The sequence below is a fragment of the Carcharhinus amblyrhynchos genome, chromosome 18 (genome assembly GCF_965287045.1).
Source record: "Carcharhinus amblyrhynchos chromosome 18, sCarAmb.v2.hapA, whole genome shotgun sequence".
Taxonomy (NCBI): domain Eukaryota; kingdom Metazoa; phylum Chordata; class Chondrichthyes; order Carcharhiniformes; family Carcharhinidae; genus Carcharhinus; species Carcharhinus amblyrhynchos.
The window spans coordinates 28658053-28677505 of record NC_137341.1 but is presented as its reverse complement, the minus strand read 5'-3'; positions in this window follow the sequence as shown (position 1 = coordinate 28677505).

Genomic DNA, 19453 nt, shown 5'->3' with positions numbered 1-19453 from the left:
TAACCTCAAAGTTTCTCACTCACTTATATTCTCTTCCCTCCCAATATCTCACAGAATGTGCTTTTGCCAATTATAGTAAAGCTTTGGGTTGCAACATCATACTAAGAAGTCTCGCAACATCAGGTTAAAGTCCAACAGGTTTATTTGTAACAAACACCACTAGCTTTCGAAACTGGCTGTTGCTTTGTCAGGTGGATGGGAGTTGTAACATCATGACAGATAACGATAGGGTAAATGACACATAAATGACAGGACTCAAAAATCTTGGCCCTTGAGTTACATCGTAAAAATATCAGGTTTATTCTTAACCTTAAATTTGTCAATTTGATGATAATCAGTTGCTGAATTTGAGTCTTGAATTTGTTCAGTATTACCTCAGACTACCCAATGGACCAGGTCATGGACCCTGAGACAAAGTGTCAGAGTAAAGGGATGACCCTTGAGAACTGAGATGAGGATGAATTTCTTCAGCCAGAGAGTGGTGTACTTATGGAATTTGTTGATATAGAAGGCTGTGGAGGCAGGTATTGGGTGTAGTTAGGACAGAGGCAGATAGGTTCTTGATTGGTAAGACTATCAAAGTTACAGGAATACAGGGGGAATGGAGTTGAGAAACTTGTCAGCCATGATTGAATGGTGGAGTAGACTCAATGGGCCGAATGGCCTCAGTCTGCTCTTATATCATATGTCTTATGGTTTAAATATCAATCATTTCAGCTTGCATTAGAAATTCCAGTGGTTGGACAATGAATGAAACCATCCATGTTGCACTTGCTGCACAAATGGTTGCTTTTGGCTTCCTCATTTCCCTTGTGTATTATCTCATTTATTTTAATCTTGCTTCTGAGTGAAAAACTTGGCAATGTTGTACATGCTTCTTTATGAGCTAAACATTTATTCGATTCCAAACAGATATTCATGTTCCGAAAAACCCCAATTATTACACCCATCCATCCCTTAATATCCCAGTGTAATCATCTTGCACCGAAGATGCTTTCCCTTGGTCTTGTTTCTACCCCTTATATGCCATCTATCAGTCTCTACCACTCATTCCTGTTTTATTGGAATGTCTCTCATGTGTGTCTAGCACATTACTGTAAATTGGACACTACTCCCTCAAGACATACTTTATAGTTTCTATTCCCCTTGTCATAGTATAGTCCCCAATAATAAATGTAACGAATACACTAAAAAACATGCAAATGATCCACTTGTCTTCATTTGTGGAGATAACATGCTGATTTACTCCTTCTGCCTCTGTTATTTGGAAACATTTAAAGTAATACAAACTGCACACTCTTTTCCAATGTCTCAACTGTCAGATACTTTCCAACCAAACATTGCTGCCAGTCAAGTACTCTGATTCTTGTACTGGCTGAGTTTATTCATGATTTTCAACCTTGTCTCTCACCTGAGATATGGTAATCCCCTGATTAAATTACCACCAGTCAACTCTCCCCCTCGAAGGAGAGGGCAGCCTTTGGTCATTGGCACTATGGTGACTTTGTTGGTGCACGGTGGCACAGAGGTTAGCACTGCTGCCTCACAATGCCAGGGACCTGGGTTTAATTCTGTCTGTGGATGACTGTCTGTATGGAGTCTGTGCGTTCTCCTGATGTCTGCGTGGGTTTCCTTCGGGTGCTCCAGTTTCCTCCCACAGACCGAAAGATGTGCTGGTTAGGTGCATTGGCCATGTAAAATTCTCCCTCAGGGTACCCAAATAGGCACTGGAGTAAGGCGACTCGGGGATTTTCACAGTAACTTAATTGCAGTGTGAATGTAAGCCTACTTGTGACTAATAAATAAATAAATAACAAATAAATAGACTATAGATGAGAAGGGGATACCAGAGAACCAGTCTCATTCTTGTTTCACTTTCCAGGGCCATGCCAATTGCCTCTGCAACGCTCCTTGCATTTGTTTAACTCCCATTCTGCATTCTACACCTCAACCTTCATGATCAGTTTTATCTCTGTCATTGGTTAATGATTGGCAGTAGTAGCCCACAGTTTTCACGACCAACCGTTCTCAACTTACTTCATCTTCATTACCACCCATTGAGGTCAATGCCCTGATTATAGCTCTTTTAACTGTTAACTGTTTCTGAAGCCATCTTTCTGATATTCAGCCTGGGACACTCAATCTCTCTTTTTATGTTTGTAGACATATGTTACCAGCATCTTTACAGTGAGCTGTAAATCACTGTTCTGCTGCATTAACTGAGGACAGCTAATTTGGGTTTCTTGAGCGATTTCCTCAATTTCTCTTCACATCTTTCCTCCTGAGCTGCTCATGACAGTCAGATTGTCCATCACCTTTCAGCTTGTGGGTTCTCTTACTACACGCTAGAACTTTTAATCATTTCTCGCTTCCTCTTTCATTCACACCTCGCTTCCATCCCAAGGATAAGATTTTCAGAGTCAACTATTTTCTCCTAATTGTCCCAGGCACCAGGCAGGCAGAATGTGCAAAATGTCCAAGAAAGGTTAGCAGGGAAGCTTAAGGCAATGACTGGGAAAGTGTTAGCACCCTAGACTGTGTTCAAAGAGCTCAGGCAGTGGAAAATATGTCCAGTGATGTCTGAGAAAATAAAGAAAACAGTAGTGTTCAGCTAAAAATATCTTATGAGCAACTATATTGAAACAGCAACAAAAATACTTCAGTAATTTAAAGTTTATGTGTTAGTATCACAAGTAGGCTTACATTGACATTGCAATGAAGTTACTGTGAAAATCCCCTTGTTGCCACAGTCCGGCACCTATTTGGGTACGCTGGCCAGAATTTTACTGCTAGGCTCGCAGAACAGCAATCTCCATTGGTCTTGAGCAGGATCTTACGAACCTCAGGCGGCGAGGCAGTAAAATTCCAGCAACTGAGAGAGAATTTAGCATGGCTAATGCACCTAACCAGCACAGCTTTCAGACTGTGGGAAAAAAACCGGAGCACCCAGAGGGAACACACACAGACAGCGGGTGAACATGCAGACTCTGCACAGTGACCCAAACCAGGAATTAAACCCAAGCACCTGAGGCCATGAGGCAGCAGAGCTGACTACTCGACCACAATGCTGTGAATGGGAGCATTCATTATCCGCAGTGCCGTAAGAGATTGAATATTCTCACTGAATGCGAGAACTCTTCACCCTTCATATAGACATATTACAGATATAGAATCATTACAGTGCAGAAGGAGGCCATTGAGCCCATCAAATCTGCATCAACAACAATCCCACCCAGGCCCTATCCCAGTAACTCCACATATTTACCCTAGCTAATCCCCCTGATACTAAAGCTCAATTTAGCATAGCCAACCCACCTAACTCATGCATCTTTTGACTGTTGGAAGGAGCACCCAGAGAAAACCCATACAGACATGGGGAGAACATGCAAACTCCTCACAGACAGTGACCCTGGCGCTGTGAGGCAGCAGTCCTAACCACTGTGCTACCATGCTGCCCTATATCTATTATACTTTGTATATAGGACTTTATGAACCTAGCTTTGCCTAAGTGGTATCAACTTTTCCATGGAACATTTTTATTCACCTTTGCAGATTTACACAATCACCAGGGAAACCATGAGAATCATGCATTGCATAGTTCACCCTAGCAACAACATCCTAACTCAACACTCCTGTCAAATAGTCTGGTAACCTCCAGAACATGTACCATTTCTGTAAGGCAAACATTCATATGAGAGGAAAACATTTTCTTTCTTGACAGTATGGTAGTGTTCCTTATTAGAAAGTGTTATTAACATTTGTTCTTAATGACTATGGTATGCTTATTTTGTAAAAAAGCTTGAGGATGTAGCTTCCCATGTCACTTAAACAGATTCTGTGAGCAAGGAAAAGTTGAGTTTGCTAGGAGGACTCAGCAGAGAGAGGTGGGTGGTGAAAGTGGGGTGAGAGGGGCAGTTGGAGGCATTCATTTACTTCCAAACTTCTACAGATGCACCATAAAAAGTATTCTTTCTGGTTGTATCACAGCTTGGTACGGCTTCTGCTCTGACCAAGATCACAAGAAACTACAAAAGATTGTGAACATTACCATTCCATCGCACGAACCAGCCTCCCTTCCATTCATTGACTCCGTCCACATTTCCCGCTGCCTCAGAAAAGCAGCCAGCATAATCAAGGATCCCACACACCCCAGACATATTCTTCTCCACCTTATTCCATCAGGAAAAGGATACAAATGTCTAAAGTCATGTACCAACTGACTCAAGAACTGCTTCTTCCCTGCTGCCATCAGGATTTTGAATGGATCTACCTGATATAAAGTTGATCTTTCTCTATACCCTAGCCATGGTTGAAACATTACGTTCTGCACCCTCTCCTTCTCTATGTACGATATACTTTGTCTGTATAGTGCGCAAGAAACAATACTTTTCATTGTATGCCAATACATGTGGCAATAATAAATCAAATCAAATCTCTGCTGAAGAGGACAGTAGTGAAGACTTCAGACACACGTATAACAAAACATTAATTTCTGTGCATCAGCAATTGCCGGACAGATTGCACTCTCTGCAGAGAGTTTCCAAATCAAGTCAGATGAAATGGTACAGTTAACGACAAACAGATCTGGGGTTCTAAGTATGGCATTTATATTTTGTTATCAACCATGGATATATGGTAACCTCAAAAGCTTCTGACACTGAGCTCTGTTTGCAGGAGTCTGTGACACTATTAGAAGTGCCTCTCAAAGATATCCTGTAAGTTTTGAGATCAGCCATCTTCTTTTCTACAGTCAGACTGGCAAGAGTAAATGAAGACTTCAATTTAACACAAGTCCCACGCATACTACAGCTATTAAGAACAAATGTTAATAACACCTCCTATCATAATATCAAGGAAGAAAGATTTTCCTCTCATTATCAATGTTCTACTCTTCAAATATGGTTAACCGCTTAAACCTCATAATGCACAGTATGAAATCTCACACCAGGTTAAAGTGCAATTGGTTCATTTGGAATCATGAGCTATGGATGAAGGAGCAGTGCTCCAAAAGCTCGTGATTCCAAATAAACCACTTGGACTTTAACCTGGTGTTGTGAGACTTCTTACTGTGTCCACTCCAGTCCAATTCAGCATCTCCACCTCATAATGCATGGTTTTGCTTAAGGTCAACAAAGTAAAAGTCTCACAACACACAGGTTAAAGTCCAACAGGTTTATTTGATAGCAAAAGCCACTAGCTTTCGGAGCTACTCCTTTGTCAGGTAAGTGGGATTTCTGTTCATAAACAGGGCATATAAAGACACAAACCCAATTTACAAAATAATGGTTGGAATGCGAGTCTTTATAGATAATCAAGTCTCAAAGGTACAGACAATGTGAGTGGAGAGAGTGTTAAGCACAGATTAAAGAGATGTGTATTGTTTCCAGACATGGCAGTTAGTGAGATTTTGCAAGCCCAGGCAAGTCATGGGGTTACAGATAGTGTGACATGAACCCAAGATCCCGGTTGAGGCCATCCTCATGTATGCAGAATTTGGCTATCAGACTCTGCTCAGCGACTCTGTGCTATTGTGTGTCATGAAGGCTGCCTTGGAGAATGCTTTCCCGAATATCAGAAGCCGAATGCCCATGACCGCTGAAGTGTTCCCCAACAGGAAGAAAACACTCTTGCCTGGTGATTGTCGGGTGGTGTTCATTCCTCTGTTGTCTGCGTCTGCATGGTCTCCCCAATGTACCATGCCTCGGAACATCCTTTCATATGTTGCTGAGTTCAAACCTTTTGTTTATTCCTCTAAAGCCGGCAAAGAAACCTTCAACTGCACAATGTTAATTGTAAAACAAATAAAATTCCTGGAACCCATACTTCTTTGGTACCTTGAAAGTAATACAATCCACTAATGCCAGTTCCTCTTAAACAGCTGTCCTCACTGTAAATTGTTCCACCATCAGAATTCCAAATTGAACTCTGTAAAAAGAAGCATAAGATAAAATCAATAAATATTACTTCAGACCAATGTCAAACCTTAGAAATATTAATAAAATCTTGCACTAACATTCCAGTCACTCCAGCCAGCCAGCTGCTGCTTCCTGGGTGGGAAATGAATTGGCAGCACATAGCGGAGGCAGAGGCAATACTGCCAAAATCATAGCAGCTTAATTCCTGCCTCAACTCCTACCTGCCTACAGTAAAGCGTGGGGTTTATATTTTAAGGCTTTATGGAGTATGGATGTGTGGGATAACTGGAAGCGACCAATGTCTGATTGATTTTTGTTTAAATGAACTGATTGAGGTAATAACAGGCTAATTAGCTTAACATCAGAGGTGGAGAACATTTTGAGAGTCTGTATTTAAGGTAGAAAGGATGACAGATCCAGATGAAGAGACAATCAAAGTAGCCTGTACGGGTTTCATAAGGAACAATTCTGCTTGACAGAATTAAAAATTGTTTGTAGAGTGACAACAACATGTTGATAGGGGAAAGACAGTGGGTATAGTTCACATGGCCTCAGGAAATCCTTTGACACAGTGCCATATGGGAGACATATGGGAATAGGGAGGGATTGTTGTAGGGGCAGGCTCGATGAGCCAAATGGCCTCCTTCTGTCCTGACGGGATTCTATGATTCTGTGAGACAACTGACAAAGATTAAAGAGTATGGAATTAGGGGAGGATGACAAACAGGATTAAAAATGGTTAGAAGATAGAATGATGTGGATATGCCGGCATTGGACTGGGGTAAACACAGTAAAAAGTCTGACAACACCAGGTTTAAGTCCAACCGATTTATTTGATAGCAAACTCACAAGCTTTTGGGTTAGCCGCTTCGTCAGGTGACAAAGCAGCTAACCCAAAAGCTTGTGAGGTTACTATCAAGTAAATCGGTTGGACTTAAACCTGGTGTTGTCAGACGTTTTACTTAGAAGATAGAAAACAGAGAACAGGAGTTTTTTTTTAGTTCTCCCATTTTATTTTGCAATTACTGTACAGAATGGCACAGTACCATAACAGATCTTCATACAAGACTGTCTCATGGCCAGCACAGTGGTTAGCACTGCTGCTTCAAAGTGCCAGGGACCCAGGTTCGATTCTAGGCTGGGTGACAGTCTGTATGGAGACACGTACATTCTCCCCTGTGTCTGCATAGGTTTCTTCCAAGTGCTCTGGTTTCCTCCCACAGTCCAAAAAGCATGCTGTGTGGGTGAATTGGCCATACTAAATTCTCCCTCAGTGTACCCAAACAGGTGCTGGAATGTGGCAACTAGGGGATTGTCACAGTAACTTCATTGCAATGTTACTGTAAGGCTACTTGTGACACTAATAAATAAATCAAAACATCTGAGATGCCTCCAAATTGTTGGACTTTAAAAAAAGTGCATAAAGAGGATCATCAGAGTCCACTTGCCTTGTAAGATTCAACAAAGCCTTGGGAGGAGGTGGGGGGAGTGGGGGTGAGACATTTCCTTCCTGTGCCCATATTAACGAAGTGGAGATTGGACAAGAAGGAGCATTGCCAAAATTTGCCAGTTAATACCAAAATAAGAAATGTAGTTAATTTTTTTTAGAAGGCAAAAGGAATTGCAGAGGAATATTGCTGAGATGGGAGAATGGGTTTAAAAGCGGCAGATGGATAGCAATGTCAGTGAGTGTATTAACAGATGGCATAGTGGTAGAGTGGTTAGCACTGCTGCCTCACAGCACCAGGCACCTGGGTTCAATTCCGGGCTTGCTTCACTGCCTGTGCGAAGTCAGCATGTTCTTCCATGTCTTTGTGGGTTTCCTCCGAATGCTCAGGTTCCCACAGTCCAAAGATGTGCAGGTTAGGTGCATTGTGCATGCTACATTGCCACTTAGTGTCCCGAGATGCATAAATTAGAGGGATTAGAGGGTTGCGGGGATAGAGCCTGGGTGGGATTGTTGTCTGTGCAGGCTCAATGGGCGAAGTGGTCTCTTTCTGCACTGTAGGGATTCAATGATTTTGATGAAAAAAAGCATCAATAATTATAAACTGAGTGGAAGCAACCTATTTGCTGTGCAGAAGCAGAAGGATGTGAGGTACAGATTCACAGGAAATTGGACAACAACTCATAGTAAATCTGGTTCTGAAACTGCCAACAGAATTCAAGGTTTGATCATAAAAGTATGGAATATATAACACCTTGGATCGGGATGGTAATGTTGCTGCCACTTTACTGAACAGCAGTGATTATTTAAATCTACCCCATTATAGTGGTCAAAATATGATTTTAGCTTTATAATGGCATGAATTTATTCATGAAGCCTCTACTTGCTTCAGCCAGCTGGTTCAGCAGCCAGGAATAATACCCCCTGGAAAAAACAGAACAGTAGTAAAACCAGTGGTAAGATAAGTAGATGGGAAGAACAGACTTCTTTTCTCCACTTACACCACATATAAAGGGTAAACAATTAAATCAGTCTCAAGATTCTGATTATCCTAACTTGACCCTTCAACACTAGCACCGGAACTCTACCGCCCTGCCTGCCACAGAGTCAGAGTGGGCAAGCGGCTGACAATGGAAATGTCCATTGACCTCAGGCGGGCATTTCCGGTCTCGCTCGATCTTTGTGGCTCCTCAGCTTTGCATCATCAGTATGGCTTGAACACTTTTGGTTATGATCTGGTGTACTCACGGCGTGGACAGGTCAATAGATGGTTTCAGATAAAACCGTCTAACAGATACCCAATTGACCCAGTAATATAATTCAGCATTCTGTACTTACTATGCTCCCTCTTTAATTTACATTGCTGACAGCTGGCCTTTTAAGAAGAACAGAATATCATCTTGATAGATTGTCAGGACTAATATTAATATTTTGGCCAGGAAATTAATGCGTGTACAATACCCTGACATTAAGCGCCAATTCCACTATTATAAGACTATAGACGTTTAAAACACAAAAGGAGTGATTTAGATCATTAGGCCTGTCCTGTTTCTTGGCAAGAACAATCCAAAAGTGATCTCACTGCTCAGTTCTCCCTCTTGTATCTTCCATACTTTCAAATATTGATCTGATTTTAATATGTGCATACCTCATACATTACACACTCCAAAAAAAACCCTCTGTGTGAAGATATTTCTTCCAACCCATCACCTCAGTGTTTCGCTGGTCATTTTAAATGGATGTCTCTTCATCATTTACTCTCCAATTAGGGGAAATATTATTTCTTATTCAAGCTATTCAAACTCTTCACAATTTTAAACATATTTTCATATTTCCTCTCACTCTTCTCTTTGTCGGTAGAAATAATCTCCATATCTGACATTGGTCTTCATAGTCTGTCGTTCCCATGCCATTCATGGCATCATTCTGCTGATTCCAATCAGTGACTCTCTCATGTATTTATACAGTACATTGCTTGGTTAATACTTATTTATTTACTACTGTTACAAGTAGGCTTACATTAATACTGCAATGAAGTTACTGTGAAAATCTAGTTGCCACACTCCGGTGCCTGTTCGGATACACTGAGGGAGAATTTAGCACGGCCAATGTACCTAACCAGCACATCTTTCAGACTATGTGAGGAAACCAGACCACCCAGAGGAAACTCATATAGGCATGAGGAGAACATATAGACTCCACATAGACATTGACCCAAACCAGGAATTGAACCCAGGTCCCTGGCACTGTGAGGCAGCAGCGCTAATCACTGTGTCACCGTGCTGCCACTGGTTTACCTGGGGTTGTTGAGGACCATTATACTTATTAAAGTTTATTATTTTTTCATTGACAAACATTGTCACGAGAATTCCTGATGAGATCTTCAATTTATAAACTTACTGTAAAGCAAAGCTCTCTTTTTAATTCACGTTGTTGGAGCTGGCATTTTAGAGGGAACAAACTATCACATTTATTCCTGGAATGTAGGTGTTGTTGTCAAGGCCAATATTTATTGCTCATTACGAATTGCCTTTGGGTAAGTGGTGATCATTAGTCAATACATGAGGTATTGGTACACCCACAGTGCTGTCAATTCCTCAGCTCGACAGGAAATGGATATTTTAGCAGGAAATGAAATCTTGTATCCCTGTGCTCCATTCTTATTTTGTAATAGAGAAATAGAGAGCTAAGAGCATTTTTAGACATACTTCTTGTCATTTCTTTGCAGACAATGATTTTTTGGAAGGTTGTATTTTTCTTCTTTTTGTAGCTCACTGGTGGTGGGTCAGACCTATCCATGACTGGCAGAATTCTGCCACAAAGGGTGCAAGTAAAGGTGGAGTTGCTGCTGGGGGAAATTGGACCTACCCCTCTTTGTTCAGTCTCAAAGGTGTCTGCAGCACTCCCCATGTGGCATCCTCCGGCATCACGATTTATGACCTGCACGTACACTGATCATGGTCAATATGGCACACCTACAGCCAATTCTTCAAGGAGTTCAAGGAGCATTTGTGTGCTCTCCACTGCCTGTTCCATTTCCCAGGTGTAAGCTCTCCATACAATTGTGACAGTTTGGCTGTATTAAGAAATACCAGTGAATGTGGCAACCCAATAAGTGGTAGAGGGATAAGTATTTGTTTCGGCCACATTTTGTAGGTCTATTCCAGAAGAAAGCAATGTTGTCCTTCAAAATGGCTGCTTGGGTACTCAGAGCGTTTTTGTGTCTTCTCTAGGTCATCATCAAAATGAAGAGTATCCTGAACCATCTGTCTGCAGGATTGGATGTGCTGCTGTCCCTGTTATCGTACACCCACTGTTTTTTGCCTCTTTCCCATCGCTACAAGACTTTCTTGTTCAGTTGCAGTCTGAGTGGACATTGTTTTCAGTCCTACCTGCACAGTGGAGCTTTAAATTGGAGTCCAGTTTGTATTGATTCACCCCACATTTAAGTCTGGAGCGCATCTATTGTGGCCCAGCTAACAAGAGGGCCAGCAGCAAAGTCTCCAAGGCATAGGCCATTCTAGGTAGATGCAGACCAAGGCTTGCAGGGATCCTCCTTCCCGTAAGGGCAGCTGCAACCTCACAGTGCCCGGGTCAATTCCGGCCTTGGATGGCTGTCTGTGCAGAGTTTGTACATTCTCCCCGTGTCTGCGTGGCTTTCCTCTGGGTGCTCCAGTTTCCTGCCACAGTCCAAAGATGTGTGGGAGGTTGATTGAGCATGCTAAATTCCCCCATTAGTGTCCCAAGATGTGTAGATTAGCAGAGTAAATATGTGGGTGTACGGGTATAGGGCCTGTGTGGGATGCTTCTTCAGAGAGGTAGTGCAGGCTGTTCTGTATTATAGGGATTCTTGCTATTTTATCCCTCGCTGGCATACCAACAACCGCAGTCAATGTAATATAGCATGGCATTGCTTTAGTTCCATGATGCAATGGTCCTTTGAGCTGTTCCTTCCTGGCCGTTATCTTTGTCAATGAAGACAAATTGTCTTGTTTGCAGGTTTTCCACTCACTATGTTTTGCCTGTCAGCTAAGAAGGTGTGCTGGGGTGTGGCTTGGAGCCAAGCAGTGAAAGGTGGCTGTAGATGAGGACCAGTAATTCCAGTCCATGCTACAAGTAGAATGCAGCTGGCTGAAAATTCAAGGATGCTACCTCTATCTGAAATAAAGAACAGAGAAATTCTTCAGGCATTATGAGCCATGGCAACTGTACAGTCCCTGGTCACCTTTATGACCATACCACAGCTCATCTGTACATCGCAGCATCTCGGTGTAGAGCCAGATAATAGACACATCACAGTGAGATATGACAGAGCCAACAAATGTACACAAATTTGCCTCACTTCATGGATCTTCAGAGATTTGCCTCATAAATAAAACAGATACGTTTTACTCAGTCAAAATGTGTGTTAGACAGTTAATGATACTGATACAGAGTACAAAACAGCCACAGTGACTACACCCTACCCATAATCTATCACAGGGAGGAGAAAGAATACCAACTACCTGGTGCTGAATAATCCAATGTTCCAGGTTGGATTTCAGTGCCGTACAGTTGCAAAAGCTTCAGTTTTGGCTGGAAGTGAAATTTTGAAAGGTGCTGTTTTTTAAATGCAAGCAGGGTATCCCATACATGAATTATGACTAAGAGGATAATTAAATACAAGTAAATTAATACTACTGAAGCTCATTAAATTGAATACCTTGACAGAAATAAAATCATTCCATTTACCACTTCATCCCTTTAAAGCAAAACCCATCAGTGCTAATTTAAATACATTAGGAACCAACCCTCAGAAAATGTTTCTAATGAAAGAATCATCCATTAAGCCTGGCTCTATTTAAAACAACTCTACCAATGAACCTGTGGGTTTTTAAATTAAAAATGTGATTAGACTTGTTTAGCATGCGCAGTGATAAATACTTGGTATAATGGGGCTGCGATAGAAATATCACACCATGTGGAGAATCAGATATAAAACACATACCTGTGTGTTTAATGAGATTTTATTTTTGATTCCCCCGTCCTGCTCCTGCAATCACAAATAGCGAGGCTCTTATGTTCACAAAGCACTTTAATAAATAAACCTTTAAAAAAAACTAACAAACCAAGAAACATGCCCAGGTTATTCAGGCGGAATGAAATGAAGCTAAGCATGAAATATAAGAAACCCATAATGGAAACAAAGTAAAACTGATTAAAAATTTAAGATAAAATGTCAAGTAAAATCATGTCTCTATTGCTGATTTCCTTTTCAATATTTCCTCTGACTGGTACAGATGCTCACAGAATAGAAAATTAACATGATTAGTAGAAGGTGCCAAGGCACATTTCTTGACGTGTCAGTAGCCCTTAACACCTGCATCTATCAGACCAGCTTACATGAGGGAGGGTTACAAAGACTCATGTAACTCTCAGTCACATCAATTTAGTTCTTATCCACCAGCATATGAGACATTTGCTTTCTTAAATCTTTCTCGTTTCAAAATGTATCCATATTTTGAATTATTTGTAACTTTGTCTTTATTTAATTGAATACAACAGGTCACCATGTTGCCTGCAACCAGTGTACACTTCTCACAACAACAGAAGTAAATCCCAATCCAATGTGAAATACTTGCACGAAATGGCCATACCTGAAGCCACTAGCTTTCAAGACTGGCAGCTACATGGGAACACCAGCTGCAAGTTCCTCTCCAAGCCGCTCACCATCCTGATTTGGAAATATATCACCGTCCCTTCACACTTGCTGGGTCAAAATCCTGGAGTTCCCTCCCTAATGGCATTGTGAGTCAACCCACAGTATGTGGAAGGCAGCTCACCACCACCTTCTCAAGGGCAACTAGGGATGGGCAATAAATGCTGGTCAGCCAGTAACGCCCAAGTTCCATGAATGAATAAAAATAATTTATACAGTGAATCTCATATGCACTTAAATATGTGGATCAAGGCTTCCTCTCAATGATCTTTATGACAAACATGATCAAGCTACACCAATCTATGCGATCTTGCACTCTTCTAATGATTCCATCCTTTGCCATTTTGTTGGGCTTCAGCCTTCAATTTGTCTTTTAAGTGGATGCTGCACTTATGTGGTGGATCAATTGACAGACTTGCATTCTTTACAAGCATAATGTTGCAGCTGCCATGAACCTGCCACTTTTGTCAAAACATTCTGGATATTTTGATGTAAGGTTGTGAACTAAGGTTATAAGAGTAGTTTCATTGCTTGTTCTGCCTTGTGATGTCTGATTAATTCCATGGATTGTTACTAGTGTGATGTCACAACATGTCCATATACCTTCAATTGCTGGGTCTTTAGTCTCCATGATGTAGAATGTCTGTGATTCACAGGAGGATGGATTGTACTTGCACTCTAGGACTATGGATCATGCGCATGGAATTATTGAATCATTCTACACTGGAAGTTTCATTGCAATAGGTTTTGCCATGGCTTTCCACATTAGTGGATGCAGGGGTCCTTCAGAATGTTGGTACTCCCCCTCCCCCTCTGCACTAATCTTGGCCAAATATGAATAGTTTTTCTTTGGACAGATAATTTGAATCTTGGAAAAAACTTTGAACAGTGCTTTGGCACCTATATTCCCCATGAGTTTGATGGGTTCATTGATCTCCATCACATTGTACAAATCATCATTGCTTTCTGGTTTGTCAATCACCTCATATAACTTTTTTCTGATGGGCTACCAGATAATCATTCTAATTGCTTGAACTTATCTATTGTGTACCAATTGTTTGAATCAGCACATATCCCTTTGTAGCTGCATCGGCCTTCACTCTAGTACATTGTCATTGCCAATGGCTCCTTTCACCTTGCAGAATTGATGAAAATCTGGGCATTTCCATGGCGCTTACAGAAGACCACACCTTCGACATATCTCGCTACGTTTGGGTATGTTAGTGAGTGCATCAACAACTGGAGATGTACCAAAGACCCGTCAGCCTAGTTGATGGGTGAGGATAGCTTTGTATTTAGGTCTGACATTGAACAGTTCTTCGATGCTTTATGTTTTTGGCTCATCTAGCAGATCTTGCTGGAACGTTTCCATAGAAGTGGATCCAATCCCAACTTAGCATTTCTGTCTGATAGCTTTATGTTTGAACAATGACAGTATGTACATTTTTCTCTGCATCTGCTGACAATGTGGTCTATGGATTCTGTAGGCTATGGTGGAAATAAAGAGGTCCATTGAGTCTGCTGACACATTAGAAACAGCTGAACTCCCACCTAATCCCATCTGTCAGCACTTGGCCCGTAGCCCTGAATGTTATGCCATGCCAAGTTCTCATCCAGATACTTTTTAAAGGATGTGAAGCAACCGATCTCTACCACCCTCCTAGGCAGCACATTCCAGACCATCATAACTTTCTGGGTAAAAAGTTTTTCCTCACATTCCCCCAAACTTCCTGCCCCTCACCTTGAACCTTGTCCCCTTTGACTGACCCTTCAACTAAGGCAAACAGCTGCTCCTTATCCACTCTGATTATGTCCCTCATCACCTTGAACACCTCAATCAGGTCGGCCCTCAGTCTTTTCTGCTCCAGAGAAAACAACCCAAATCAATGCAACCTCTCTTTATTACTTAAATGTTCCGTCTCAGGCAGCATCCCAGTGAATCTCCTCTGGACCCCATCCAGTGCAATCACATCCGCCCTATAATATGGTGACCGGAACTGCACACAGTACTCTAGCTGTGGTTTCACCAAAGTTCAATACAACTTCAACATGATTTCTCTGGTTTTGTAACCTATGTCTTGATTGATAAAGGCAAGTATCCCATACACCTATTTCACCACCCTATTAACATTCCCATCTGTTTTCAGACATCTGTGGACAAACACACCAAGGTCCTGTTGTTCCACAGAACTTCCTGGTATCCTACCATTCATTGAGTACTTCCTTGTCAAATTATTCCTTCCAAAAGTTTATCACCTTGCAATTTTCAGGGTTAAATTACATAATTGAACACTAATTGATGAATACGGAAGTTTAACCTGATTCCAAACCAGTCCTCCAACATTTCCCACATTTTTTGGGGAATGCTTTAGGTCTTCTGCATATCTTGATGTGTGTAGAAGTTCACTCCCTATTGCTAGGTGAATGTTTATGGTTTGCTCGTCTGGTTCAGAGACAACTGAATCAGGAAACCATAGCTCTGTGCACTGATTTAACATTTTGAATTTGGACAGTAGGTCAGCTGCATCCCAATTCCAACTGGGGAATTTTGTGGGCATTTTGACAACATCCCTTTGACCTTCCTTCATCTGTAGTGCCTGGGGTGAGTGTTGCTGTAGCCACTTTTGCAAGCTTTTCTGAAACTCCACAAGGCAACCTGTAGTGGGAATGTTCCATGGAGTCTTTGCTTTTTATTTGATTTATTGTTCGGAAACTCCTGGAGCCATCCATTATAATTGCAAACTTCTCTGCCCGAGTTTAACGATGTTTTTGGTCTGTCATTTGTTTGGTCCTCCCTTGCTCACTATGTTGGACCACACCCTGATCACTTCTCTTTCCCAACTGAACTAACCCCAGCATTAGTTCTCTTGTCACACTGTTCCATTCACGGAATTGACAGTCCAGTCTAACCATGAGGGATCCATCTGCTTATCAGTTTCTTACTTGAGCACTAGCTTGGCAATGTGTATTCAAAGCTGTCCTTTGCAGTCCCAGCACTGTATTCCCAAAACTTCCTGATGCAGCGACTTTGTTGTGGTCTGGACAAAATGTCAAGGATCTTTTCATGCTATGTAGCATGGTCTGAGGCTGTTCACCATGCTGTACCTATACTTAATCTTGCTGCCACCTGTCTCATCACTGCTGAGCAGCATATCCCGTTATTATAATGATGACGTGTTTACTGCCACAGGCACAGAGCATCAACCACTCATAAAGGATTTGGTAAATACATTGTGGACTCAGTTATTAAGATTAGACACATGAGATTGGTATACATAGATATCAAGCTGAATGACATCAGAGCTGTTTGTGTGTGCCCTGCTTAGAACAGAAGTGAAACAAAGACTTGATCACAGGGCATATTTTTCTTCTTGTGATGTCATGCTGATATCCCTTAAAGGCATATTACAAAAGCGCTAATGTAGTTCAAGATGAACTCTAGAAACGGCACCTCACATTTTAATTGGGCACTTTAGAGCCTTCTAGATGTAACACTGAGCTCTTCAACTTTGGATCATAATCTCTGCTCCCTTTTTTATGTATCTACTTTGTTTTCTGGACAGTAACTGTTGATGATGATTCTGCTTTACCCATTCACACCTTGTCTAGAAGCATCATTTGTTTCTTTAAAGCAAAATACTGCGGATGCTGAAATCTGAAACAAAAACAGAAAATGCTGGAAAACTTCAGCAGATCTGACAGCATCTGTGGGGAGAGAATAGAACTAAAGTTTCATGGCTGGATGATCCTTCATCAAAGCAGCTCTAATGAAGGGTCATTGAGGCTCAAAATGTTTTGACTCTACTATCTCCCCTCAAAAGCTGTCAGATCTGCTGAGATTTTCCAGCATTTTCTGTGTTTGTGTCATTTGTTTCTTGCCCCATTATCACTCCCTTTTACCTTGCACCATCAACCCTTCTGCCTTAACACTTACTTTTCCTTTTGTCCTTTGCAGAAAGGTAGACTTGAGGTAAAAGGTTCACTATGATCTTGTTGAATGGCAGAACAGGCTTAAAGGGCTCAAAGGGACAAATTAATATATTTTCATTCCAGCAAGGCTGGGAGCAGGGTGGGGTTGGGCCTAGCACCTCAAGAAGCAGGGCTGAGGTAGCATTGACATGAGCAGCTTGTAAGATTGGCAGGCTAGAAGACCCACCTCCATTAATTAGACCATCGGCCCAATTCTAATCATGACATGAAATTTTAGCCCTTACCCCTCAACACCCTAAACCCAAGCCACCCCCACATGCCTCCTCTCTGCCCTCTTCACCTCTCATGGTCCCAATGTGTACTTTCATATCTCCAATGTCTCCAGCACCTTCATTATCTCATGCCTCCTGCCCAACGTGCTCTCATATTCCATGTCCCTTCCATTCTCTCCAACCTTCTTCACATTTTCAGCAGAATTCATGACATTTTTAAAAATTCATTTCAATGACACAAACACAAAAAACTCAACAACACATACAAGAAAATGATCAAATCTTCCTATAAACGAGGCTTTTCATGCAACAGAAGTACTTAAAACCTGTGAGACATGTAACTTCATGAAGGTTCCCCGATTCAATGATTTGATTAAAGTGGCTCAAGCTAGCATTCTAGGGCACTATGCACTAACTTTCAAGAATGGTCTCAATGGATTCTAGCTGTTGGCCATTCACAGAGTAATTCAGACATTGATGTTTACAAACTCACTTCAAATTACACAACGCAACATCCTCTTTGTAACCACTAGTCATGCAGCGTAACAAATTTAAGAATGTTCAATTGTATACTTTAAGCAGAAGTATGAACTTTCTTCTATCCGCTTTGACTCTTACTGTAAAAATCTACACCCCAAATGGCTGGACAGTGAAAAGCTTAATTATAAAGCTTTACTGATTTTCATTACTGTACAATGCATGAAAGAAGTGATTTTATTTATCTGCAACTGGTCAGAAAATCACTGTAATTTATTAAAACACATATTTGACCACTGCCCCTATTGAGTTAAATTGCAAACTACTTTCCAAGTTCTTTCAGTTCACATCTCACCAATCCCCCTAATGACACAAAGCCTCTAACTCATGATGAGAAATATACCGTGAGATCCATTAGCTGTTATAAAAGATTGTAGAGAGACACATGTATGGAATGTGGCACACCCAGCGGGAGCTATTTTTGGTCACCTGAAATATGAAAAATTAATTAGAAGACATTTGTTTTCAGAACATGGTAATGAATTTATTAAATGAGAAAGATATCTTTGGATCCAGAGAAATTAATATATAATTTGATTCCTTTTAGCTTCTTGTTGACTCTCAAAACTGATAGTCTGAACTATTTTCTATTTTGATATAGTTAAGGTTATATTTTATGAGCTTTCTGGTTGCATATGCAAGGCTGAAAATAATTTTGAGCCTCCTTTCATAGTTATCAGTTAGGTTTCATTATCATCATGCTCAGAATGTATTTAAGTTCATGACAATGAACATAGATTTAAAAAAAACTATTTACCTCCACTGCCACCTCCCGTCCCTCCCCACCTGCACCTTCCCTCCTGAGCCTATGGTAGCTGACATTTTTGAAGGTAACCTCTCTTCAGGTACTCTCCCTGCCCTCAAAGAATTCAACACTCACCCCCTCAGTTCTGACGATTGCCCCACTTCCAATGTTCCTTTCCTCTCCAAAACCCTTCAGTGTGCTCCTGCTTCCCTAATCCACCCCATATAGTTTTAGCTCTGAATTCTTCTAAGGGATTTACACTTGATTTGCTTCTACTTCTCATCCACATTCTGCCATTCAATGACGTCTGAACACAAGATTCCACGTGTACACAGACAACACCCTGCTCTACCTTCCTACTACTTCCCCACTACTTCCCCACTCTCCACTGTCTCAGCAGTTTCAGGCCACACTGTCTGATATACAGTTTCCACCAGTTAAAGATTCAGAAACCCAAAATTATTCTCTTTGTCCACTTACACATCATCCCTCCATCTCACAAACTCCTTGACAAGCTTCCCCATGCCTGATGTGACAGCTTGTGTAAGGCAAGAATTTTCCTTCGCATTGTTGGGCCAAAGTGCTCCTCATTGAATGTGGCAGTGGACCTTGACTCCTGAGCTGACACCAGTACCTGTTGTTGTTTACTATCATGGGGCATCTCACCAAGCTACAGTGCTAATATTTGTGTTGGTGTTTGAAAATGATAATGGATATAATGGTGCATTTAAAAAGGATTGACACCTTCTCTGAGGTATCTTCTTATCCAGTCTGCGGCCCTTGAGACTTTGCTTACTGGAAAGGATTACATTTTGCAGGACGCTGAGACAAGAGCAGATTGACAGGCATCACATTGCAGCTTGATGTAGTCAAGCTCAGCCTAATGAGCCTCAAATATTTAAAATAAAA